The following is a 26,947-nucleotide window of genomic DNA, read 5'->3' as shown; positions in this document are numbered from 1 at the left end:
TGTTCTAATTGTTTTCGAGTTGTTTGATATTTTGCATGTCTAGGAGATCACAAGGTAACTTGTTACCCATTGATCTTAAAATTGAAAGAACTTTGACCAACAATAGAAGACTTGCTAGAAATACTTTGAGAGGTATTGGTGAGATTGTGGATATTCAACCAAATAATATTGAGTTCGTCAACCCTTTTGCAAGAGAAGGAGAGGATAACCCAATACAAAACCAACCACAAAATCAAACCACAATGCCTAAATTTTCATCACATTCCGTACCAACCGAGGAGAACCTACCAAATGGTACTCCCACACCACAACATTTAACCGGTAATTTCATTGTGAAATCCGCATTTATACAATTAGTTGAGAGAAGTCAATTTGGGGGGATTCCTAGTGAAGACCCTCATTCTCATATGGAGACTTTTTGTGACTATTGTGATGCGATCTCTCAAACCGGAGTTACTCAAGACCAAATTTGATGGGTCTTATTTCCTTTTTCTTTGATTGGTACCGCGAAACAATGGTTAAAGAGCCTAGATAAGGCTACTCTTGTTATTGACTCTTGGAAGAAATTGGCACTTGCTTTTTACAATAAGTTCTATCCTCCAAAAAAGATTAACATGTTGAGAGCCCAAATCACCGGGTTTAAACAAAGGGACGAAGAATCTTTGTATGAAGCATGAGAGAGATTCAAGGGCACTTGCCGATCTTGTCCACATCATGGACTTAGCGAGTGGTTCCTTGTACAACAATTTTGTAATGGTCTATATGAAGACTCCCGAAACATTCTCAATATGGGATCAAATGGTATGTTCACCGAAGTTGACGATAATCAAACATAGAACAAGATTAAGGAAATGACGGTCCATAACTCACAATATAGTAGACCTCGGAAGGCTACTAGAGGAGGAAAGCATGAAGTGGACTCTATTACTCAATTGGGTGCTTAACTTAGTACTCACATTGACACCATTAATTTAAAGTTTGAGAAGGCTATGGCTAAACTCGAAGAGGCCTTCAAATCACCTAAGCAACATGTTAATGCCATGGTGGCATCTTCATCAATTCCAAGTGGAGTATGTGAGAGTTGTGGAACTTTGGGACATGACCAAAGTGAATGTAGGGGAACAAGTGAACAAGTGAATGCTTTCCAAGCATACAAGAGTGGTACCCCTTATTCCAACTATTACAATGAAAACACCAAATTCCATCCAAACCTCTCATACAAAAGCCAAAATGTTCAAAACCCTCAAACAACATACACCCCATCTCCAATGAGAAACCAAGCTCAAAGACCCTTTTACAACCAAAACCAAGTTTATCAAAATCAAACTCCATACAATCAATCCAATGACCAAGGTTTTGATGTTCAAAAAGCGGTCCTCCAAATGCAAAATAACCAACAAGAATTTTTCACTCAAATGCAAAAAGATAGTCAAGCAAAAGACATCACCATCAACAACATCCTAGCCCACACCAAAATGTTGGAAACCCAAATGTCTCAATTAGCATCTTGTAGCTCTCAAAGACAAAAGCGGCAGTTACCACCTCAAAGTAATCCCCCAAGATATGAATCGGTGAGTGCCATCCATTTGAGGAGTGGTACAAGGTATGAAGGGCCAAAGAAGCAAATTGAAGAAGACATTGTGGAGGCTAGTGACAAGGAAAGAGTTGTTGAAAACACTAAAGAATAAGAACCCACCATTCAAGAAGTTTCAAAGAAGAATGAAGAAAAGGCTAAAGAGAAGGCGCTTATTGTGATTAGACTTCCATTCACAAGTCGTCAAGTTAAGCCTAAGTTTGATGAACAACTTGGAAAGTTCATGGAGATTATGAAGAAATTAGAAGTCTCAATTCCATTCACGGAATTGATCAATCATGTTCCGGCTTATGCAAAGTACATGAAAGATATTCTTATCAAAAAGAAATCCATCCAGAAGCTTGAGACTATAGCTTTCAATAGAGTGAGTAGTGCTATTCTTCAAGGAAGTTCAACTCCAAAACTTAAGGATCCGGGAAGCTTCTCTATTCCATGCACTATTGGTGACACTACAATCAACAAAGCTTTATGTGACCTTGGGGAAAGTGTAAGTGTCATGCCATACTCGGTAAGCAAGAGGCTAGGAATGGGAGAGCTTAAATGCACTAATATCACGCTTCAAATGGCGGATCGATCAACAAAGATACCTTTAGGGGTATGGGAAGATGTGCCCGTGAGAATTGGCAAATTCTTCATCCCGGTAGACTTTGTTATTGTTGACATGGAGGAAGATTCCAACATTCCTATCATTCTAGGAAGACCTTTCTTGCACAACGCGGGAGCGAATATTGATGTGAAACATGGAGAGCTCACTCTTAAAGTGGGAGATGAAACGATCACTTTTAATCTTGACAAGACAATGAGAGCTCCCCAACTACATGAGTCATGCTTTATGTGAAGGAAAAGTAGATCTATATACTTACATATTCATATATGTTATAATATAATTTGTCATAAAATTAAAGAATGATCTTATGCATGCAAACTTTTAAACAAAATAAAGAAGAAACATTGTTCTTATATTGGAAATTCGGTTAATATGGGCACAAGAGAGATCACCTTTCCCTCTTGTTCTTGTGCTTTCCTTTAATGTAAGAACTAAGATCCAAGTGTAGGATCTCTCCCAAGGATTTATACCCAAAGCACACTCTTAATTAAAATCAATATTATAAATACTAGTACAATATTAATCTTGTAGAAAAATTGACCCAAAAATATTATAGGACTCTTTAATATTTTCGCTTTTATGGGAGAGGAAGAAGGAAGCTTTTTATCTCTCTAAAAACTCAAATTTTAGATGAATGAATGAGTGAATGAACAACAATAACATTATTGTATATTTAGGTAAAAATAAGAGGAAAAAACCAAAGTGGTTTTCCTCTCTAAAAACTGGATGGAGGAAGGGGGTGGAGGGAGCCAATGCATGCACTTGTTTATCTTCACAATGTAAACTAGGATTGCATGGCTAGTAAGGCAAGTAATCATTATGTTTACCACTCATATCATAAACACAATATTTAGCCTAATCCACCTCTTAATTTCGGTACACTTATAACATGGAATCCATATTATTTTTGTCAATTTGTCAATATGTCACATGTCACATGTCACATAAATTTGTTATGTATTTTTAACATATTAAAAATCAACATATTAATAAAATACGTCATATACAAAAATCGACTTAGTAATTCATAATTACTTGTACCAAAATATTTTACCAATTATAAATCACAACAATTTGTATTTATAATAATTCATTCAAATTCATTTGTTTCCTTAACCAATAATTTCATCTGAGTAATGATACAATTCGATTACTCAGACCGTATCTTATTTTAATTAATTTCAATGAGATACGTAAATATTACTTCCAAAAATCGTCCGTCAATTTTCAAATAATTTAATTAACTCGTAACGTTATACGATCAATTAAATGATCAATTAAGAGTGTTGCCCTATAGGTATGACCTAGGGGATCAACTGATCACCACCGTCGCACGACAGTAATGTCAAAATCTAGTCAGCCAATCATTACCGATATGTGTGGACAAGTTGACAGTAAAATATTACTTCCCAATTGTATTATTTATAATGAGATTTAAACATGTGATCATCATGATCAACAGTCGTGATCGCATTATTGTCGGAGGACACATATTCCAACAATCTCCCACTTGTCCTCGACAAGTGTGCGTCACCAATTCTCTTGTCCTATTACTATCTCCCACTCAATGCAAGGTGTCTTTCAGGTCGTACTTGCAAGTGATCATATCGAGAGTGGTTTCCTCGATCTGGAGAATAACTGATTGACCGGATTTATCCACAATGGATACATTCCGAGCGTGGCCACGCATTTCCAGTTCATTACTCCTCGAGTGGCCCTGAGATATTGTTATAACCCTGACTAGGGGTGGACAATTCCTATCGCACTCATTCCCTTCGACTAGCCACAGCCATCATAACCCAAAATATGCCCATTTGACCCCATTTACGAAGGTCGTAGTAACACAAATCAAAGTTAATATGAAACTGTGCCATCTTAGGCGAATAGTCTTTAGTCAAAAGAATCGACTCATTTGAATACTATAGTAGCTCTCGCCACGACCAGGCTATATAAATTTGCCAGAACTCTATAAGCGGTCATAAGGCCCGACAAAATGTTCCTAACAGTCTGCCTATGTGATCGACTAGTCATCTCTCATGACTCTATGGCACTTGAACTTGCCATCAATCGCATCATACTCTAGTCACTTCGAGACGTCACCTCATACAAGTGACTATGGGCAAATACTATGTTAATCCGTGTTCACTTTAACGGGGCTCAATTGTCTCCACAACCCGTTTGGATGTAACAAAGTATAAGGTGAGTTAATAATAACTCAAACGACAAATGTCGACATCACACTCGGGTAGGCAATACCATATTACAACCTTGTGATGCATATCGTAAGTGTAAACACTTATTGATTGCAATAGAAGTTTAACATGCCATGTGTCCATGTGTTCAAACTTCTTATACTTGCATTTTCCTTTACATTCATGTTCTCTCTCATAGTATGAACCTTACCAAGTACACATCAAGGTTCCCGACCTTGGTTTTGGTTCATTATCTTGAAAGAACTTCCTTATCGATTATCACATAACGAATGAATTTGTGGTGAATGATATAACTTGTACTGATCAAGTACTCCATCCACACACAATGCACTAGGTATATGTTTTGTAGAGTCTTGCAACAATTTGTCAAGATGATTAGCCTAGCACTTCTTACAAGTCCTAGCATATTAGGAAAGATTAGTTTTGAGCAACTTATTCTCTAACTAAGTATCTTTCCAAAACTTCTTATTTCTCTTTCTAGCTTGAAAGGTTTAGGATTCTCATAAATCCTTGCATGTGCTCGGATTTTCTATAATATGTGCAACCTCTTGACACACAATAGAGCATTCCGTCAAACACCGAAATCGCTCATCAGATTCTACTCGAGAATTCATGACGTTTCTATTATGGCTTACCAATGAATCATCATGCTCTTATGCATATGATTCATAATTGGACATGTGCATGATTATTCTAATGGCGGAAACATTAGTAACTTTTAATCATGTCTTCAACTATATTTAGGTTCAAGGAACGACCATGACTGCTAATGGCAATTCCATTTTCATTTAAATGAATAACCTACGTATCTCGTTGATTCGATGTGTATCTAACAATACTTATCCAACATCTCATGATGTAGTTGGATTCATCATGGTCCATTTTCATCCAGAATTGAAAACTCAAATGCTTCTTTATGAAAGAAGGTATTAGCTCGTCATTCTTCAATGAGTGATGAGTTGTAAACATTCAAAGGATGATAGCTCCCACTAAATTCCATGTCTTCACATGATAATTTCCTAACTCCCACTGGATTCCACATGTTTCGAAATTTACTTCTTAATTAAAACATTTTAAGAATTGGAATATAAATTGCATTGTCAAGTTATTAAGATAAAACCATATATGTTCCCATCATATCCATTCAAAATACTTATTTTGAAGTGGTCTTTATCTTAACCTTATTAAAAGAGATTTTAATCTCTAACTCACACATGTCATAATGATGTGTAGCAAATGTCATTATTCAAATATAAATAATATCTAGAACACGTCCTTCGAAAAATCCCTTTCAGAAGGAGGTTTAACCAATTCATTTTCATAATCAGGTTAAGTAATGACATCTGTGTGGTTAAAACTTGGCTATTGAAGATATCGGTATATCAATCCTTGCAACTTGTTAATAACTAGTATGTTATTTTGATTCATTTAGGCTCTTAAGTAAATCTCAAGGTTGAAACTATTGGTCAAAATTTTCATAAACTAGTCAAAACTCTTGTTACGACTTTACATTAGTCATTTTTCTTCCAAAACTTTCTTTTGGTCTCCTCGTGTAGTTATCTTGAGAACATACTCTTATGATTACTTCACTTGGTCTCTTTAGACATTTAGAACTTACTTGAGTATACTATTTAAATAGATATACCTTCATTCAAATCATTCTCTCTTGCGTAGATCTCATTTACACAAGTACACAAATATATCTTGCCTTGTGTGTTGTGTCCTCATTTTTCTCCCACTCTATCTTTAGAATAAATACACTATAGATTCAAAGATAGCATATGAGACACAAATAATGAATTTGAAGTATAAGGAGAACTATCTCATAGATTGACTAATAGTTATAGATTTCGTAAGTGTACTTGGTGATTGACATTCCTTTAAGAGAGTTCATAGACTCAAAAATTACTTTGTAAATGATCATACACAAGCCTTAAGCATGTGGACATATAATGAATCCCGTCATTATATTTGTCTATTAGATCACTTTAACTTATATGTTTCTAAGAATAAGCATTTAAACATGAATTTTAGAACAAAAGGATAAAATGATAAAACGGGTGACTTGGGTTGCAAACCAAGTCACCATTATCCAAAATATAACCCATTATCCAAAATACCTTTCCATGTCGAACACGGAAACTTAAGGTTCTAAAATTCAAAACATGAATAAAATAAGACAATAAAAAGCGAAGCTCCATGAAAGCTATTCCTAGCTCCTTGATGGTTTCTTAAGCTTGCTTTTCTTTTCCTTTGTCTTTGCTTGGTGGAGGCCCTATTTACAATAAAAAGGGAGATACATTATCACAGCTTTGTATCACAATACCATAGTTGAATTAGAAACATAAAAGAAAGGATAGTCATTTACCTACTGGAGTAATCTTTCCAGCTTTAATATCACCAAGGTATTTGGAACAATTTCTTTTCCAATGTCCCATACCATTACAATAATGGCATTTATCAAGAGGACCCTTCTTGATTTTTGAAGTGCTAGCTTCACAAGTCCTAGCTTTGGTGAAAGTGGGAGCTTGCTTCTTACCCTTCCTCCCATTCTTCTTGAACTTCCCCTTACTCTTAGTGCTTATGTTAAGCACATCCTTTGGAGGGTTCACATTTAACCCCATGTCCCTCTCGGCTTGCACAAGTAACTTGTGCAATTCTTCAAGAGACATATCCTTGTCTTGCATGTTAAAATTCACCCGGAATTGAACATACGCTTTGACTTTGGACAAGGAGTGTAGAATCCTATCTACAATGAGTTCTTTGGGGATTTCAATCTTTTGAATTTTCAAGGTCTCGACAAGCTCCATAAGTTTGAGCATATGAGGGCTAACCTTTTGGCCCTCTTTGAAGTCGAGATCAAATAATGCTGCGGCCGCCTCATATTGGACGATCCGCGGAGTTTGTGAAAACATTGTCACAAGCTTGGAGTAAATCTCATTAGCGTTGCCCATTTTAAAGGCTCTCCTTTGGAGATCCGCCTCCATTGCAAATATCAAGACATTTTTCATTGCGGCGGACTCCTTTTGGTAAGCCCCATATGCTTCCCTAGTGGCGGCGGTCGACCTAGTAGTAGGTTTGGGAGGAGAGGCCTCGGTAAGGTAACGAAGCTTGTCGTCACCTTGGGCGGCTAATTTGAGTTGGGCATCCCAATCGGAGAAATTTGACCCATTCTTTTCAAGTTTACATCTATCCATGAAGGATCGGAGCCATGATGTATTAGCGAGAGGCGTGGCGTTAGGGGTTGGTGTTGCCATTTGTTATGAGGAAAAAGAAGTGGTCTACAAAACAAAATAGAAGGAGTAAAACAAATGTCGTTTTAATAATACTCGTAAAAATGTATAATTTAAACAAGTTTTATTCATTTTTCTAGTGACCTCTACCCAACTAGATAAATGATTCCAAGACCCAAATTCATATCGACTTAGGCACGGTATGGCCGATGAAACCTTTATCAATATAACTCGGTGGATTAACGTTTTAATCGATTCTACTTTTAGATTTCTTGGTCGATAAAATTACTCTAATAATTATCTTTAGACCAAAACACATCCGACAAGGGCACGGTATGGCCGATGAAACCCTTATCAAAAACTTTTGTTGAGTTCAATCCAAATTTCGAATAAATGTGTCCATGATCCAAATTCACATCAATTTAGGCACGGTATGGCCGATGAAACCCTTATCAATATGAACTCGGTGGATAGACATTTATCACCCACTTCCCCTACGTAACAAGGTTTGTACCCCGGTAGGGCCGAGTGCACTCCCTCGCGAAATAGGTTTTCATGGTTTCTACTATTTGGTAAGGCTATGTCTCAATTAATTGTTTTAGCGAGAGGTCATGTCAATCTATTATCTATCACGTTTTAAGTGAACTAAAGCGGTGAACTACGATAATTCTAATTGACACGGTCGATAAACTCGATGAAAGAAGATGCATGTTTTAGTTTTGGCGATTTAGCGATGCATGTGACATATAAATAAAATGCAAACATAAAATAAATCCTAGTATGGCCTTCCTAAAATAGAAAAACTATTTAACTATTACATATTTGGAAACCAACTCCATTGGTCCCTTGAACTTCGGTTGTGGCACGCATCTCGAGGTAACACCGTCTTTATGTATCGCCATCATGAAGAAATCCGTCTTGGGGAACTCCGAGATAAATTAAATTACATAGCAAATTACATAATTTCCTATAATACATTTGTAACTAAAATAAAATAAATCTATTAAATTACAAAACGGTGATACGAGATCACAATAAATTACAACCGAATCGATATTCCCATACATTTCGGGAAATACCAATTAAAACTAAGGCCATACTAAGTAAAAATACATAATTCAAAAATTACATAAATTAAATTATGACAATCATAAAGAAAATGCAGCAATATAATATGTATGAACATGCCCAATTTTATGCTAAATCGCCTTTAATTAGCCAATATCGTATATTACTCGGTTTTTACGGATTTGCGTGATTTCAACATTTTATAATCACAAAAATTACATAAATTCATATTTATGCATAAGTTAATTACCCTAACCTCTTAGGACTCAAAATTTAGTCTTCACTAATTATTTGACCATAATTAACTCATATTTCTAAAATTGTTCATTAATGGACCAAAAATTACAAAAATAAGCTATAAACTTCAAATAAATCACAAAATTTGAAATTTAAACTCATGAATATTCTGGAAAAATACCATGACACTCATAATGTTCAAAAACTTAAGTTAAAAATTTCGAAATTTTTCCGGAAAAACAATGTTGCGGTTTATCGTTTTTTTTAACAAAATAATCATAAAAATATGAGAAAAATTATATTCATTAACTTTTCAATTTTAGATCTGAAAAAGATAATAAAATGCAAAATATAATGTTTTTCTTTAGTCATAGAGTATGTTTTATTAATATTTTACTAATAAAGTCACTATTCATGCCATTTTTCTTCAAAAATCCATAAATCATGCAAAAAGACTTCAATATAGCCTATTATTTTACACACATCTTTTAATATTGAATGTGACAACATACTAAATTTCTATGACCAGATTCGAAATTTATCTCATATTAACCTATTTTTCACCTAAAACCGATTTTAATAATGAAAAATCCATTTTTCGAGCATAAGAACTCCAAAAATTATGAAAATTTACAGGTTATTTCAGAATAATATATGTGACAACATATCCAAACATCACTGGAAAATTCGAAGTTTAGCTAATTTTAGTCTGAAAATGACATTTATACTCATAAAATCATATTTTAATGCCATTATTATGTAATATGAACAATAAAAATCCATAAAATAACCAAAATATCCTAAAAACATTTTAGGACCAGAAATTTTAACATGCATAAATTAATTTCGTGATATATCATAATAACACAAATTTTATAAGTTTTATATGTTAATCTTTATAACTCGGAAAAACTTTTAACCGATTTGCATGCAAACAACCATGGCTCTGATACCAATTGAAGGAAAAGTAGATCTATATACTTACATATTCATATATGTTATAATTTAATTTGTCATAAAATTAAAGAATGATCTTATGCATGCAAACTTTTAAACAAAATAAAGAAGAAACATTATTCTTACATTGGAAATTCGGTTAATATGGGTACAAGAGAGATCACCTTTCTCTCTTGTTCTTGTGCTTTCCTTTAATGGAAGAACTAAGATCCAAGTGTAGGATCTCTCCCAAGGATTTATACCCAAAGCACACTCTTAATTAAAATCAATATTATAAATACTAGTACAATATTAATCTTGTAGAAAAATTGACCCAAAAATATTATAGGGCTCTTTAATATTTTCGCTTTTATGGGAGAGGAAGAAGGAAGCTTTTTATCTCTCTAAAAACTCAAATTTTAGATGAATGAATGAGTGAATGAACAACAATAACATTATTGTGTATTTAGGTAAAAATAAGAGGAAAAAACCAAAGTGGTTTTCCTCTCTAAAAACCGGATGGAGGAAGGGGGTGGAGGGAGCCAATGCATGCACTTGTTTATCTTCACAATGTAAACTAGGGTTGCATGACTAGTAAGGCAAGTAATCATTATGTTTACCACTCATATTATAAACACAATATTTAGCCTAATCCACCTCTTAATTTCGGTACACTTATAACATGGAATCCATATTATTTTTGTCAATTTGTCAATATGTTACATGTCACATGTCACATAAATTTGTTATGTATTTTTAACATATTAAAAATCAACGTCTTAATAAAATACGTCATATACAAAAATCGACTTAGTAATTCATAATTACTTGTACCAAAATATTTTACCAATTATAAATCACAACAATTTGTATTTATAATAATTCATTCAAATTCAATTGTTTCCTTAAACAATAATTTCATCTGAGTAATGATACAATTCGATTACTCAGACCGTATCTTATTTTAATTAATTTCAATGAGATACGTAAATATTACTTCCAAAAATCGTCCGTCAATTTTCAAATAATTTAATTAACTCGTAACGTTATACGATCAATTAAATGATCAATTAAGAGTGTTGCCCTATAGGTATGACCTAGGGGATCAACTGATCACCACCGTCGCACGACAGTAATGTCAAACTCTAGTCAGCCAATCATTACCGATATGTGTGGACCAGTTGACAGTAAAATATTACTTCCCAATTGTATTCTTTATAATGAGACTTAAACATGTGATCATCATGATCAAAAGTCGTGATCGCATTATTGTCGGAGGACACATATTCCAACATTATGGTCGATCATTATAGCCGAGAAAGTGATAGGAAGAAGTTGGCATCTCAATGCAAGGAACACGCTATGGGCAAAGAATCACCACCCATATGGAAGAAGAAAGTGAAAGATGCTCCATCCAAAGAGAAAGAAAGTTTTAACAATGAGAGCTTAAAATGCTCACCCATGACATGTAAAGAAGAAGGCCTCATTGGCCATGAGAAGAAGAAAGAAGAGTTGCTCTTGTCAACTCATGATATTATTGGGGAATAAGTAGATAAAGTATGCGGTCTATGGGATGATGAGTTTGAAGGGATACTCAATCCTTATATTGGTAATGGTATGACCCAATACCACAATGAAGAATAACAAGTGCAAAGGTCTATTGAAGATCTTTACCATGACAATGAACAAGCTTTCAACTACTTCTTCAAGGTTTTGAGCAACATCAACAACACCTTGGCTATGCCTCCTTGACATCTCATACATGGATGAGAGTTTGGTGGAGTCCTCCCTAAACCACCACTTGTAAATATTCTAACCCCTTAACTTGCATTTTACTTATTGTATTGCATTTTTGTCAATTTCGGATTTATATTTTTAGGCTTTGATCAAGATAATCATTTTGAGAGAAGTGAGGGAGGGACTTATATGTTTTATTTGATGTGTAGTATTTTGAATTAATGTGGAGATAGCATTTGCCTAGGCTATCCAAGCCTTCGTAGTGCCTCCACAACGAAGACCAAAGGAATGAAGAGTAAATGACATGGGTTATGAAATACCCACGGGTGGAACTGAATCCATGAGGTACAGGGACAATCTGAGCGGCCCGACAGCAATCCGCTCGTCTTGGATGAAGAATCCGAGCGCCCTGGGGAGAAGACGCTCATCCTGAGAGAGCTGGAAAGGAAAATTTGGTCTGACTGAAGATCCGAGCGTCTTCATAAAGAATCCGCTCGTCTAAGTTAGGACGTTCGTCTCTTTGAGGATCCGCTCGTCTAGCTTCAATTAAAATCTGGGATTTCTCCCTCACAAAGAATCCGAGCGTCCTCAAGAGAATCCGCTCGTTTCCCTCAGAATGACGCTCGTCTAGCTTCAATTAAAATCTGGGATTTCTCCCTCACAAAGAACCCGAGCGTCCCGACCCAAAGACGCTCGTCTCCCCTGCTGAATTTAAATATAACGGGATTAAAATCCCCTTTACCAATTCATTTCTCATTCAAAACACAAACACAACTCCAAAACCCTCAAAACCCTCAATCCCTCCATCTATCAAAATCAATTTTCTCAACCAAATTCACCCAAATTAATTCCAAACTCCCTCAAAACTCAAACAAATCACTCCTTTGTCAACAACAAGCAATCAAAACACCAAAATCTTCAAGGTTGAATCGATTTTTTAGGATACAATACAAAATTCAAAAATCCTAAATTGATTTGGGTTTTATTGAAACTTGAAGAATTCAAGCATATCTTTGATGTTACTACATACAAGGAGAAGATGGCTAGAACAAAAGGTGGAAGAAAGTCACCTCCAAAGAAGAATCCTTCCAAAAGGTAACAAGCTCTTCAAGCTTCTAAAGCTCTGGTGGTTCAAAGCACATGAATAGAAATTCAAGAGACTACTCCTCCTATGGTGGAAACTACCACTCCTATTCCGGTAATTGAACAATTACATGATTTTCCGGAGGTAATTTTCACATCCGATGCTCATAGGAACAAATTTTTATCTCTTGCTATGAAATCAATCTTACCCACCAAGTTTATATGCCAAGAGACCTTGACCAAATTGGGTGTCTTAGAACAAACCATGAATTTTGTCGAGTCCATGGGATTGCTTACTTTGTTTAATATGCAAGAATTGACCTACTCATCCCTCACCTTGGAGTTTTTAAGCTCATTGAAAGTTACGAAGGTGGTGACTCGAACAAACATTGAATTCCGCCTTGAGAATGTTGATAGGATAATGTCATTTGGCGAGTTTGGTAAAGTTTTTGGCCTTAGCAATGACCCGACTTATATGAAGAAACCCCCGACCAAATATGATCCCGCTCCCTTATGGAAGGCTATTACCGGACGAAAGTTTACGTCTTACCATGATTGTCGTGCCCTTTATGTCCATCATCCGGGCATAAGGGTGTGGCATAAGGTTGTTGTGCATACTTTGATTGCTAAGAAGGGAACAAACCACTTCATCGAGCTTGATTTTATTTATCTCGAGTCGACCTTGAATATTGGTAGAGATTTCACCACAAAGTACAATATTCTTCAAATTTTAATTGAGAGGTGGTTCAATATCGATCATCGCAAGGAAGGTGAGGCCTTAATTGTTAATGGAGGATTGGTAACTTATTTGGCAAAACACTTCAACCGGAATTTCAACAAGGATGACACTTATAAACCGGTTAAGGGAGGCCATATCATTGATCTAGCCACCATGATTCAAAAATTGAAATTTCTCAAGAATGACACTCTTGACAACAAATCTGGGTGGTTAACAAAAGATGCCAAGTCCTTCACTTTACCGAACAAAATTTGTCGGCTCAATGTCCATAGGCCATACTATCTTCTCCCACTCTCTGAGGAAGCCGAGTACATAATACAACACCAAAGGGAGGACATTGTCGAGCCCTCCTCCTCTATTATCACTCCACCCTACCCATTCACCTACCATGAGTTTCAACCCGAAAATGTTACGGCGGGGAATCATTATTTGACTCTTTTGATGAAAGATATGCACAAGAAAGCCCATGAGGATAGATCTGATGCATATAGAGCACAATATCCGCCCCTCCTACATCTAGCTAGGCAAGGACTTCTTGACCCATCTTGTCCTTTGCCTAATTGGGCGGATATGGAAGTTTTCTTTCCTAGTGCTTCTAGGAATGTTAGCTTGGGTGAAGAGGAGGTTGTTGTTGAGAGTAAGGAAGAAGAAGAAGATAATGAAGAAGGTGAAGAAGAAGAGGGTAGTGAGGAAGAAGAAGGAAGTTCAAGTGAAAGTGGTGAAGCCTCCAGATCTATGGAGGTTGATGATGATTCTAGTGAAGAGGTCGATGATGATGGTGATGATAGTGATTCGCCATGGGCGATGATTGAGGATTAGCAAGCTCTTAGGAGGATGCCATAATACTTTTTGAGTCACCTACACCTCCTTTAAGCTTTGTTTACTTCTCTTATTTTCATATAATTTTTTTATCTTGATCATGATTTGAGTCCTAGCATCATTTAGAGGACTCACACCTTGGTCCCTTTGAGGTGTTTCTTTTATTGTTCCCACATGAAAAATCCAAACTGACAATTGTAGTTTCATGCATAGCATCCTTATGCATGAACTCCCACAATTTTTGACATTAGAAATAGTGTCTACTTTGGTTTGGGGAAGTTTATGCATATGCATTGGGAGTTAATTTAAATTATGCTCTCCAACCAAACAAAAACTCATGCATCATATAGTATAGTCTAGTTGCATCACTTGTTTATATGTCATATAGTTTGCATTTAGCTTAGAAATCATGCATTCATATAGTTTGCATAATTTCCTATTGTATTGGCCATTGAGGACAATGCCCATACTAGTGTGGGAATGGAAAATTCTAACATGACTTTAAAAACAAAAATGATAAAAATCGAAAAATTTTGAAAAACACAAAAACATGTCTTTTTATTTCATAAACTTAAAAACCATAAAAATTTGAAAAATGCAAATACCGAAAAACATGTTCATTTCCTTTATAGTGTAGTCTTGCATATATTATGTTTGTATATATTGTTTTTGTTCATCCCTTTTCACATTGATCGACTACGCCACATCCGAGACATGGGGATATAGAAGACCGCATGGTATGATCTTTCCAATCTCCTTTTTCCTCTTTATGTTAATGACTATGTGGCTTTATTTTGATTGATGCGGTATAAATAATGTGATTATAGGATTTTATTTGGCATACTAGTTGGTAGACGCATATGTATTAGGTTGTATATATGTTAGTTGCATCATGGCATATAGTTGCATTTAGGAAAAATTTTGTGAAACCGTCTATTTGGGAAGCTTGACAAGTGTATATAAGGCCCTTGTAGATACTTTTCTTCTTAAGACTTTGCTTGTTAGAATACTTGTAAAACACCCTAGGATGTGTCATGCTAGTATCCTTTGACCCATGGATTAAGGCCTAGTCAAGAGTACCTTATGGTGTGATAACTCCTTGACTACCGTTTATTCCAAGGTGACCCTTAAAACCATGAAACCATCATACATATTCTACCACATTTTGTCATCAAAAGGAATGGGCACAAAAATTGTTCAAAATTCGTGTTCAAAAATTGAAATGAAAAGTCAAGAAATTTTGCAATTTGCATCAATAGAAAAGAGGAGCAAAAATAGACTCCTAAAGCTTCAAATATAAGCACCCTCCCTACAAATGGGGTGACTTTGAAAATGCTAAAAAAGAAATGCAAATAAAAGTTGAAATTGTCAAGTGTTGAAAATGCCAAACATCAAAGAAATGACAAAGAAATGTTCTCAAAATGTCAAATGCCATAAATTGGGGGGGGGGGGGGGGGGGCAACAACAAAGCAAACTCCCACATGAAACTCAAATTCTGTTGATCCCTTTTCCATCGTAACCACTTTTGTGCATGGTAGAGAGGGGACGACCCTTCTTCTTGTCTAGGCAAGAAGGGGAATTCCGCGATCCTCCAGTGTTTCTAACACCATAGGGAGTCTACTCTTGACAAAAGCATTTAACGATTGAGGACAAAGGTACCTTAGCTTGATACAACTTGGAGGTGATTTATTGGTATCCTTCTAGGTTTAGTAGTTTGAAGAAACCATATCTATGAAGGAGTGTGTACCCTTAGATTGCTTCCCCTTTAGATAATTTCCGCCACTTAGATGAGGAAAGTGGCTATTTATTTTTGTAGATGCATTCATTACCTTCTTTTATGTGCTTTAATGCTTGGATGTATCGCCATTTTGGCAAGCCCCACCTTGCCTTGCAAGAAGGCATCCTACCTCATGGTTGTCTTGTTGTGAGTTGAAGGGGCGGAGTGAGACCCGCTAATTGTCTCACATCGACTATGTTAGTATGTTAGTTTGAATAAGGGTCCTAGTTTTTGTCACCTCTTTACTCGGGACGAGCAAAGGTTCGGTTTTGGAATATTTGATGTGACTCATATTTGAGCATATTTAGTCCCCGAATTAGCCTCGTTCTTATACTTTTTAGTGCATAATTAGGTCATTTACTATGTTTAGCTTGCCATTTTGCATATTCTTTGAGGTTTTGTTTCCTTGGTAGGAGAGGAGTGCAAACCTTGCATTTTCATGGCAAAATGGAGCTAAATTGATCAAATTCAATGACCAAGCATCAAAGGGAAGACGATACTAGAAGGCCTATGTAGATAATAAAGTAGATTGGACAATGATGAAAGGATCCTTGCATCCTCAACAAGATGCCCGCGGATTGTTGAGGAAAGAAGAGAAGAAAATTGCCTGACCTAGGATCCGAGCGGCTCGCTGCCAATCCGAGCGTCTCCCTGCCCACCAATCCGAGCGCCCCGTCGCCAAGACGCTCCTCTTGAAGCCAAGAAATCCGAGTGTCTCCCCCATGATCCACTCAGATCTCCTGACAGACTCCACCGTGCCATCTTCCTAGACGCTCGGGACGAGCATAACTTCACGGGACTAGCGAAACGGAGATGCGCATCTCCTACGAGAGGATCACTTCCTCAAATTTTCTTAAGGGTCTTAATAGTCATTAAAGCCCTTAGGAACCCTAATCTTTGTACCTAATATTTAGTATAAATACCCCTTTGTACTACCTAGATTAGCACGCTATCTTAATTCTATCTTAATGCTATCTTAATCCTATCTTAATCTTATCTTAATACTCTCTCAATCTTGTAATCAACTTTTAACCTAGTATTAATACAAATCTCATTTCTTAATATTTCCTTAATTTCTCTATTGTTCATTATTTATTTTGGGTAATTAGAAGATTATTGGGGTTTATTTGGAGGATTGAAAACCTTCCATCAATCATCAAGTACTTCTATTATTCTTTGCTTTACTATTTGGAATCATCTTTATAGGTATAATTCTCTTTTAATCCTTTTTAATTATTGTTAATCATCTTCATTTGTTCATCATATTTTGCCTTGCTAGTATAATTGACAACCTTGTTAGCATGTTAAACTTGATAATGAGTGAGTAGTTTCCTTAACTTGGGTTAATGGGGAATGAGGGGAAACCAACATGGGAATTGATTCATGCTTAATCTAATATGTTTTTGATGTGACCATAATTTGAGCATATTTAGCCCCCGAATTAGCCTTGTTACCATGCTTTTTAGTGCATATTTGGGCCATTTATTGTCTTTAGTCCTTTGTTTTGCATATTCTTTGAGGTTTTGATCCCTTGGTAGGAAAGGAGTGCAAACCTTGCATTTTCATGGCAAAATGAAGCTAAATTGACTGAATTCAATGACCAAGCATCAAAGAGAAGAGAAGACTAGAAGGCCTTTGTACATACTATAGTAGATGGGCAATGATGAGAAAAGATCCTTGCATCCCCGAGGAAATCCTCAAGGATTTTATGAAGAGAAAGGAAGAAAAGAAGAAAGGAGAAGAGAAAGGAAGAAAAGAAGAAAGGAAGAAGCTATAAGAGAATCCGAGCGGATTGCTCAAAATCCGCCCGTCCAAGAGGAGCAATCCGAGCGTCTTCCTCAGCTGGACGCTCGTCCAGAACCACCACAATCCGCCCGTCCACCCCACAATCCGCCCGTCCCGTGCCCTGGACACTCGGATTGTGCGACAGCTATTTCGTCTTCTACATGTTTTATGAAGGATGCGCATATTTTTCTAAGACCGGCGAAAAGGAGACCGGAGTCTCCCTTGAGACCGGCGATTCCTCAAGGACTTAATCGTCATTTAAGCCCTTAGTAAACCCTAATTTATGTACCTAATCCCCACTATAGATACCCCATTAGGCTAATTAGATTATCATGTTCTTCTTAGCAATCTCTAGTGTAGTTTATATCAATCAAATCTCTCTTTAATCTTGTAATCAACATTTAATCAAGTTTTAATACAAATCTCATTTCCTTAATCTCCCTTTGGTTCATCTTTTATTTTGGGTAATTGAAGATTATTTGGGTTATTATTGGGAGATTGACAACCTTCCAATCAATCATCAAGTACTTCTATTATTCTTTGCTTTATTATTGGAATCATTAGTAGATATAATTCTCTTAATCCCTCTTTAATTATTGTTAATTATCTTCATTTATTCATCATGTTTTACTATGTTGGTATGATTGACAACCTTGCTAGCATGTTCAACATGATAATGAGTGAGTAGTTTCCTTAGCTAGGGTTAATGGGTAATTAGGAGAAACCAGCATGGGGGATGATTCATGCTTAAATTAATATGTTTTCATAGTTTATTTGCTTGCTTGTTGTGATCTCAACTTATGCACATGTTATGTTTGATGAAATGCGAGCCTATGAATCCTTGCATTTTTTACCCATCACCTATCTTTTCAATGAGACTTGTAAGACATAAACCAACTCGAGTCTCATTAGACCATGCATATAGTTGAGTAGGGAAGATTAAGTCGACTTGTAGGTGTTGTACAATCTAATCGATTCGGCTCCGGGACCCAAACTTTTCTAGGATTGTAAGATATAAACCAACTCGATCCATCACAACAATAATTGCTTGCTTATGATTTGAGAATATGTTTGTATGATCAATTCCCATGAATCCCCTATGACCCCATGACACCCTAGTGCCTTTTATCAATTGTTTACATCTCTTTTTAATCATCTTGCTTGTTTACTTTCATTGCTATTTTAGTTTAGTGATCTTCTACTTCAAACCCCAAATTGTGACACCCCTAGACACCACTAGTTGTAATTGAAAATCTCATCTCAATTCCCGTTCCTTGGGATCCGACCTTTACTTGCCTCTTTACTAGTTGTAGAGTTGTTTGTGGAGTTATAAATTGTGTTTTGGTCTAGGTGCTCCTAACGACAAGTACCGAAAACTAAACCTCCAAGTGAGTCCGACCAAAAATGGCGCCGTTGCCGGGGACGGTGTTAACTTGATTTAGATGTTCTTAAATTGTTATTAGTTGTTTCTTTCTTTGCCTTGGGGAAGTAAAACTCCTCAAGGTTTGTTCTAATTATTTTCGAGTTGTTTGATATTTTGCATGTCTAGAAGATCACAAGGTAACGTGTTACCCTTTGATCACTAAATTGAAAGGACTTTGACAAACAATAGAAGACTTGCTAGGAGAAATTTGAGAGGTATTGGTGAGGTTGTAGATATTCAACCAAACGCTATTGAGTTCGTCAACCCTTTTGCAAGAGAAGGTGAGGAGAACCCAACACAAAATCAACCCACAGTGCCTAAATTTTCATCACATTCCGTACCAACCGAGGAGAACATACCCAATGGTACTCCCACACCACAACACTTAACCGGAAATTTTATTGCCAAATCCGCATTTATCCAATTAGTCGAAATAAGCCAATTTGGGGGGATGCCTAGTGAAGACCCTCACTCTCACATGGTGACTTTTTGCGACTATTGTGATGCGATTTCTCAAACTGGTGTAACTCAAGACCAAATTCGATGGGTCTTATTTCCTTTTTCTCTAATTGGCACCGCAAGACAATGGTTGAAAGGCCTTGATAAGGCTACTCTCGGAATTGATTCTTGGAAGAAATTGGCTCTAGCTTTCTACAAAAAGTTATACCCACCGGAAAAGACTAACATGCTAAGAGCTCAAATTACGGGCTTTAAGCAAAGAGATGAAGAATCCTTGTATGGAGCTTGGGAGCGATTCAAGGGAATTTGTCGCTCATGTCCTCATCATGGACTTAGCGAGTGGTTCTTGGTACAACAATTTTGGAATGGTCTTTATGAAGACTCAAGAAACATTCTCAACATGGGATCAAATGGTATGTTCACCGAAGTTGACGACAATCAAACTTGGAACAAGATTGAGGAAATGGCGGTCCATAATTCACAATATAGTAGACCTCGCAAGGCTACTAGAGGAGGAAAGCATGAAGTGGACTCTATTACTCAATTGGGTGCTCAACTTAGTGCTCACATTGATACCATCAATTTGAAGTTCGAAAAAGCTATGGCTAGACTTGAAGAAGCCTCAAAATCACCAAAGCAACATGTTAATGCCATGACGGCATCTTCATCAATCCCAAGTGGGATATGTGAGAATTGTGGAACTTTGGGACATGACCAAAGTGAATGTAGGGGAACAAATGAACAAGTGAATGCTTTTCAAGCATACAAGAGTGGTACCCCTTATTCAAATTATTACAATGAGAACACCAAATTCCACCCAAATCTCTCATACAAAAGCCAAAATGTTCAAAACCCTCAACCAACATACAACCCACCTCCCATGAGAAACCAAAATCAAAGACCCTTTTACAACCAAAACCAAGGTTACCAAAATCAAATTCCATACAATCAACAAAATGACCAAGGTTTTGATGTTCAAAAAGCGGTCCTCCAAATACAAAAGAATCAACAAGAGTTTTTCACTCAAATGCAAAAGGATAGTCAAGCACAGGAAATCACCATCAACAACATCCTAGCCCACACCAAAATATTGGAAACCCAATTGACTCAACTAGCATCCTCAAGCTCACAAAGACAAAAGGGCCAATTACCAGCTCAAAGTAACCCCCCAAGACATGAAACGGTTAGTGCCATTCACTTGAGAAGTGGTACGAGATACGAAGCACCAAAGAAGCAAGTTGAGGATGAAGTGGTGGAAGCTAGTGACAAAGAAGAAGTTTTGCAAAACTCCAAGGATGGAGAACCATCAAAAGAAGAAGCTTCAAAGAAAAATGAAGACAAGGCCAAGGAGAAGGAACCCATTGTGATTAGAAGCCAAGCCCAAATTTGATGACCAACTTGCAAAATTTATGGAGATTGTGAAGAATTTGGAAGTCTCGATTCCTTTCACGGAATTAATCAATCACGTGGCATTGCATCTTGTGTGCATGAACTACCCCAAAATTTAAGACATTAGAAATAATGTCTATTTCGGTTTGGGGAAGTACATGCATACGCAACGGGAGGTAATCTAAATTACGCTCTCCGTCATAAACAAAAACCCATGCATCATGTAGTGTAGATTAGTATAGCTTGCATTTAGTATAGAATTCATGCATCATACTTGCATAATTTCCTATCATTTTGGCCATTGAGGACAATGCCCATATTAGTGTGGGGATGGGAAATTCTAACTTAACTTTTAGTCAAAAATCCAAAAAAATCAAAAATTTCGAAAAATCGAAAAAATTTGAAAAATTTGAAAATCCAAAAACAAGTTCATTTCCTTTGTAATATAGACTTGTATATATTGTTGTATATATTGTGTTTGTTCTTTCCTTGTTCACATTGATCGACTACGCCACATCCGAGACATGAGGATATTGAAGACCGCATGGTATGATCTTTCCAATCTCCTTTTTCCTCTCTACGTTAATGACTATGTGGCTTTATTTTGATTGATGCGGTATAACAATGTGAATTTAGGACTTGCATTTAGATTATATGGCATATTAATTGGTAGAATCATTTGCAGTAGGATGTATATATGTTAGTTGCATCATGGCATGTAGTTGCATGTTAGCAAATTTTGCGAAACCGTCTACTTGGGAAGCTTGACAAGTGTACATAGGCCCTAGTAGATGCTTTTTCTTCTTAAGACTTTGCTTGTTAGAATACTTGTAAAACACCCTAGGATGTGTCATGCTAGTATCCTTTGACCCATGGATTAAGGCCTAGTCAAGAGTACCTTGTGGTGTGATAAATCCTTGGCTACCGTTTATTCCAAGGTGACCCTTGAAACCATGCAACCATCATTCATCCATGTTCTACCATACATTTTGTCATCAAAGGGAATGGGCACAAAAAGAAATTGTTCAAAAATTTGAGTTCAATGAAATAAAAAGTGAAAGAAAGTTTGCAAAAATGCATCAAATGAAAAGAGGAGCAAAAATAGAACTCCTATGCTTCAAATATAAGGCACCCTTATTACATATGGGGTGACTTTGAAAATGTTTCAAAGAAATGCAAAAAGTTGAAAGTTGTCAAGTGTTGAAAAGCCAAAAATCAAAAGAAATGGCAAAAGAAAGTGCTCTCAAATGTTATATGCCACAAGAAATTGGGGGGAAAAACAAAAACAAAATAAAACTCCCAAAATGAAACTCAAATATCTATTGATCCCTTTATCTATCGTATCCATTTTTGTGCATGGTAGAGAGGGGACGACCCTTCTTCTTGTCTAGGCAAGAAGGGGAATTCCGCGATCCTCCAGTGTTTCTAACACCATAGGGGACGACCCTTCTTCATTTGTTCATCATGTTTTGCCTTGCTAGTATAATTGACAACCTTGTTAGCATGTTAAACTTGATAATGAGTGAGTAGTTTCCTTAACTTGGGTTAATGGGGAATTAGGGGAAACAAACATGGGGATTGATTCATGCTTAATCTAATATGTTTTTGATGTGACGATAATTTGAGCATATTTAGCCCCCGAATTAGCCTTGTTCCCATGCTTTTTAGTGCATATTTGGGTCATTTATTGTCTTTAGTCCTTTGTTTTGCATATTCTTTGAGGTTTTGATCCCTTGGTAGGAAAGGAGTGCAAACCTTGCATTTTCATGGCAAAATGAAGCTAAATTGATTGAATTCAATGACCAAGCATCAAAGAGAAGACAAGACTAGAAGGCCTTTGTACATACTGTAGTAGATGGGCAATGATGAGAAAAGATCCTTGCATCCCCGAGGAAATCCTCAAGGATTTTATGAAGAGAAAGGAAGAAAAGAAGAAAGGAAGAAGCTGTAAGAGAATCCGAGCGGATTGCCCACAATCCGCCCGTCCAAGAGGAGCAATCCGAGCGTCTCCCTCAGCTGGACGCTCGTCCAGAACCACCACACTCCGCCCGTCCACCCCACAATCCGCCCGTCCCGTGCCCTGGACGCTCGTATTGTGCGACAGCTATTTCGTCTTCTACATGTTTTATGAAGGATGCGCATATTTTTCTAAGACCGGTGAAAAGGAGACCGGAGTCTCCCTCGAGACCGGCGATTCCTCAAGGACTTAATCGTCATTTAAGCCCTTAGTAAACCCTAATTTATGTACCTAATCCCCACTATAAATACCCCATTAGGCTAATTAGATTATCATGTTCTTCTTAGCAATCTCTAGTGTAGTTTATATCAATCAAATCTCTCTTTAATCTTGTAATCAACATTTAATCAAGTTTTAATACAAATCTCATTTCCTTAATCTCTCTTTGGTTCATCTTTTATTTTGGGTTATTAAAGATTATTTGGGTTATTATTGGGAGATTGACAACCTTCAAATCAATCATCAAGTACTTCTATTATTCTTTGCTTTATTATTGGAATCATTAGTAGGTATAATTCTCTTAATCCCTCTTTAATTATTGTTAATTATCTTCATTTATTCATCATGTTTTACTTTGTTGGTATGATTGACAACCTTGCTAGCATGTTCAACATGATAATGAGTGAGTAGTTTCCTTAGCTAGGGTTAATGGGTAATTAGGGAAAACCAACATGGGGGATGATTCATGCTTAAATTAATATGTTTTCATAGTTTATTTGCTTGCTTGTTGTGATCTCAACTTATGCACATGTTATGTTTGATGAAATACGAGCTTATGAATCCTTGCATTTTTTACCCATCACCTATCTTTTCAATGAGACTTGTAAGGAAAGACTATGATACTATTGAATGGTCCTTCCTTCACAGTATGTTGGTTGCTCTTAAATTTCCTAATGCCTTCATTGATAAAATCATGACCTGTGTCACTACTACTGCTTATTCTCTTTTCTTAAATGGTAATAGCTTTGGTTTTTTCAAGGGCAAAAGAGGGCTCAGACAAGGAGACCCCCTCTCTCCCCTTTTATTTACCATATGTATGGAGTATTTGTCTTGGATCCTCAGTGTTATTAGCTCTCAGGCAAATTTCAGGTTCCACCCTCTGTGTCATCCTCTCAGATTGAACCATTTATTATTTGCGGATGACTTGCTTCTTTTCTCTAAGGGTACTGCCCCTTCAATTATGTGGATGCTTAAAGCTTTTTCCACTTTTTCCAAGGCTAGTGGTCTTTGTTTCAATAGGGAGAAGTCAGATATATACTTTAATGGAGTATCCAATCAAGTTATGGCTGGTATTATACAAGTCTCTGGCTTTAGACAAGGAACACTCCCATTCAGATATTTGGGTGTTCCCATCTCCTCCCATAAACTGAGTAAGAATGAAGGCTTGCAGCTCACGGACAGAATTACTGCTAGGATTAGATCCTGGGGTATGAGACAGTTATCTTATTCTGGCAGACTTTCTCTCATAAACTCTGTGCTTACTTCCTTGCACTCATACTGGGCTAGTATGTTTCTCATTCCTAATGGTATTATGAATAAGATTGAGGCCATTTGTAGGAATTTTTTATGGAGTGGTAAAGATTCTTATCAAAGGGCGCCTAATGTCAGATGGATGCTTGTTGCAGTCTTAAGGATGAAGGTGGATTGGGTATCAAGAACTTGAAAACCTGGAATAGAGCTTTGCTTGGTAAATATATTTGGTGGCTTGCTAAAAAGAAGGATCACCTTTGGGTTCGTTGGATTAATCATATTTATATGAAAGGTGTTCATTGGTCCAACTATGATCCTCCTCTTGATTGTAGTTGGACGTGGAAAAAAATAGCTCACTCTATGTCCTTCTTTAAGCAAGCTTACACTAATGATTGTTGGTTATCGTCTGATCAGGAGTACACTGTTTCTGAGGGGTATAATTGGATGAGACAGATCAGGCCTAAGGCTATTTGGAGGCATGTCTGCTAGAATAGCATGAATGTATCTAAATGGTCGTTTATTTTTTTGGGCTGTTCAACTCAAAAGACTGCTTACCAAAGATCGTATGATGCAGATGGGGTTTTGCCATGATCCTACTTGTTATCTTTGTCTTGCAGCTGATGAAAATCATGACCATCTCTTCGACAACTGTCCATTCAGTCTGCAATGCATCAGCAGTATACAAAAACGTCTTGGAGTGCACTTCACAGCCAGCAACTTATCATATTGGGCTGCCAATAGGAGGATGAGAAGTAAACTACAGAGGAACATTATTGTAGCCTGTCATGTTGGAGTTACTTACGCTATTTGGAATGCTCGGAACAAAGCTAGAATTGATGCTTATGTCATGCGACCTGATTATATAGCTAAGAAAGTTATCAAGGATGTTGTGATGAGATTTTGGGCCAAAAATACTTCAGGACTATCTGATAGAGATGTCAGGTGGATCCATCATTGTAACTAGTTTGCTCTTCTTGTATATCTCCGAAAACTCTATGTTGTAATTATTTTTTGATATCAATATACTTACCTTTTACCAAAAAAAAAAAAATGAGACTTGTAAGACATAAACCAACTCGAGTCTCATTAGACCATGCATATAGTTGAGTAGGGAAGATTAAGTCGACTTGTAGGTGTTGTACAATCTAATCGATTCGGCTCCGGCACCCAAACTTTCCTAGGATTATAAGATATAAACCAACTCGATCCATCACAACAATAATTGCTTGCTTATGATTTGAGAATATGTTTGTATGATCAATTCCCATGAATCCCCTATGACCCCATGACACCCTAGTGCCTTTTATCAATTGTTTACATCCCTTTTTAATCATCTTGCTTGTTTACTTTCATTGCTATTTTAGTTTAGTGATCTTCTACTTCAAACCCCAAATTGTGACACCCCTAGACACCACTAGTTGCAATTGAAAATCTCATCTCAATTCCCGTTCCTTGGGATCCGACCTTTACTTGCCTCTTTACTAGTTGTAGAGTTGTTTGTGGAGTTATAAATTGTGTTTTGGTCTAGGTGCTCCTAACGACAAGTACCGAAAACTAAACCTCCAAGTGAGTCCGACCAGTTTTCATAATTAATTTGCTTGCTTGTTGTGATTCCAACTTATGCACATGTTATGTTTGATGAAATGCGAGCCTATGAATCTTTGCATTTTTTGCCTATCACTTATCTTTTCAATGAGACTTGGAAGATATAAACCAACTAGAGTCTCATTAGACCATGCATATAGTGAATAGGAAGGATTAAGTCGACTTGTAGGTGTTGTACAATCTAATCAATTCGGCTCCGGGACCCAAACCTTCTTAGGGATTGTAAGATATACACTAACTCGATCCCATCACAAAAATAAGTGCTTGCATCTAGTAGAGAACATGTTTGTATGATCAAATCCCATGAACCCCCTATGAACCCATGACACCCTAGTGCTTTTAATCAATTGTTTATATCTCATTTTAATCATCTTGCTTGTTTTCATTACTTTGTTTTCATTGTTGATTAGTTTAGTTGATCTCCTACCTCAACCCAAATTGTGACACCATTAGACACAACCATTTGCAATTGAAAATTCTACATCAATACCCGTCCCTTGGGATCCGACCTTTATATACCTCTTTACTAAGAGTAGAGTTGTTTGTGAAGTTATAAATATTGTTTTGGTCAAGGTTACTTTTGATGACAAGTAACAAAACCGACGAACCAGAGGTTTTTAGAGAATAGAGGATAAGGTAGGAGTGAAATAAGGTTAAGGAAATCTTAAAAAGAGTGGTTTAAAAGAGATAAGGTCCACCACAAGTTTACACGCGTAAACATGGACAACGACAGGCACTCGATCAAGTAAACCGCCC

General features: G+C 36.7%; 2 non-coding genes across 2 annotated transcripts; both read right to left on the bottom strand.

Annotated features, from left to right (window-relative positions):
- Nucleotides 1-614: 614 nt before the first annotated feature.
- LOC141644866 (small nucleolar RNA R71) lies at nt 615-721 on the bottom strand. The gene has a single exon (XR_012544469.1). It is a non-coding gene; the product is annotated as a small nucleolar RNA R71 (small nucleolar RNA).
- Nucleotides 722-19,936: 19,215 nt separating this feature from the next.
- LOC141645584 (small nucleolar RNA R71) lies at nt 19,937-20,043 on the bottom strand. Its single transcript, XR_012545062.1, has one exon. It is a non-coding gene; the product is annotated as a small nucleolar RNA R71 (small nucleolar RNA).
- Between the last annotated feature and the right edge of the window lie 6,904 nt (nt 20,044-26,947).

This window comes from Silene latifolia, chromosome 2 (genome assembly GCF_048544455.1).
Source record: "Silene latifolia isolate original U9 population chromosome 2, ASM4854445v1, whole genome shotgun sequence".
Lineage (NCBI taxonomy): Eukaryota > Viridiplantae > Streptophyta > Magnoliopsida > Caryophyllales > Caryophyllaceae > Silene > Silene latifolia.
This window is presented reverse-complemented; position numbering and strand designations above follow the sequence as displayed.